Source organism: Ursus maritimus, assembly GCF_017311325.1.
Source record: "Ursus maritimus isolate PB19 chromosome X unlocalized genomic scaffold, ASM1731132v1 scaffold_X1, whole genome shotgun sequence".
Classification (NCBI taxonomy): domain Eukaryota; kingdom Metazoa; phylum Chordata; class Mammalia; order Carnivora; family Ursidae; genus Ursus; species Ursus maritimus.
This window is the reverse complement of record NW_024423319.1, coordinates 118,255,197-118,256,385: the sequence shown is the minus strand read 5'-3', so window position 1 is coordinate 118,256,385 and position 1,189 is coordinate 118,255,197. Positions and strand designations below refer to the sequence as shown.

Genomic DNA, 1,189 nt, shown 5'->3' with positions numbered 1-1,189 from the left:
CCCCCCCCCCCCCCCCCCCCCCGCAATGTGCAAGATCAGGAAGTATTCGCTTTTTTGTTACTCTCCCTACCTTTTCCTGGGACATTAATAATCACCCATGTTTCACTAAAAGGACTCTAGTGGTGGGATTTCTGGCATATTAAGTTTTGGGTGGGGGCAGATACTTGGGGAGCAAGGAAGTTTCTGTGTTGTTGTGGGAGGAGGGGAGAAAAGAGCTTCCTTGGATATGTCCCAGTATGCAGTCTCCATGCCTCCACGGTCTTTAAAAACATTTCCCCCTTATAAAAGTAATGTTACCATTTTACAGACAATTTGGAGGGTAAATAATTTTTAAAAAACCATCTCACAAAGGAATGCAAACTACTGTGAGCCTTCTGAAAGGTCTGTGTTGTTGTGGGAGGAGGGGAGAAAAGAGCTTCCTTGGATATGTCCCAGTATGCAGTCTCCATGCCTCCACGGTCTTTAAAAACATTTCCCCCTTATAAAAGTAATGTTACCATTTTACAGACAATTTGGAGGGTAAATAATTTTTAAAAAACCATCTCACAAAGGAATGCAAACTACTGTGAGCCTTCTGAAAGGTTTTCCTTCAGTCTCTTCTATGTATCTAGACTTGGACCACTGTTTGACCTTTTACTAGCTGTTTTTCTATCACCATAACACTGTTTTAAAACCTGCCTGATACTTTTCTGCATTTCCTGGCATTAAGTCTTGTGGCCAGGGAACTGGGGTACTAAGTAGCTGGGACACTTGGAGCAAGAGAGAACCTAAAGTTGGACTTCAATTTCCCCAGCTTGAGATGCGAGTGGAACATAAATTACCACCGAGGTTTCGAGGTTTCGGAATTGACCTGGCTTCCTCCCCAGCAGTGGCTTACTTGGGTCTCTGCTCAAACTATCAGAACCTCCGCTCTGGAAGGTGGAAGAGCTCAAGGCAGGTCAGGGGGCCTGGCCCAGAGCGGGGACTCCGGATCAGCCCTTCTGGGGCTCTCCTGGCAGGGATGCATAAGTGGCCACCTACCCGGCTCCCCGCTTCCAGGTGTGTCCTCCCAGCTCCACCCAAGATGACTGGCCACTGGTACCTCATCCAGCTACCCGAGCTCCCTCGGCCTCCCCTCCGGGGCTTTACCCCACTTCGCGGGACCATCTCGGGTATTCGGGAGACCCAAGGCACATGTCCCCCCCCCCCC

At 49.2% G+C, this 1,189-nt stretch overlaps 1 long non-coding RNA gene across 1 annotated transcript in view; it reads right to left on the bottom strand.

The window, feature by feature from the left end:
- Positions 1-1,121, bottom strand: part of LOC103668090 — a 4,004-nt gene extending 2,883 nt beyond the window's left edge. The window contains exon 1 of the long non-coding RNA XR_005835887.1: positions 822-1,121. This is a non-coding gene — a long non-coding RNA (uncharacterized LOC103668090). The remainder of the gene's footprint in view (positions 1-821) is intronic.
- Positions 1,122-1,189: the final 68 nt, after the last annotated feature.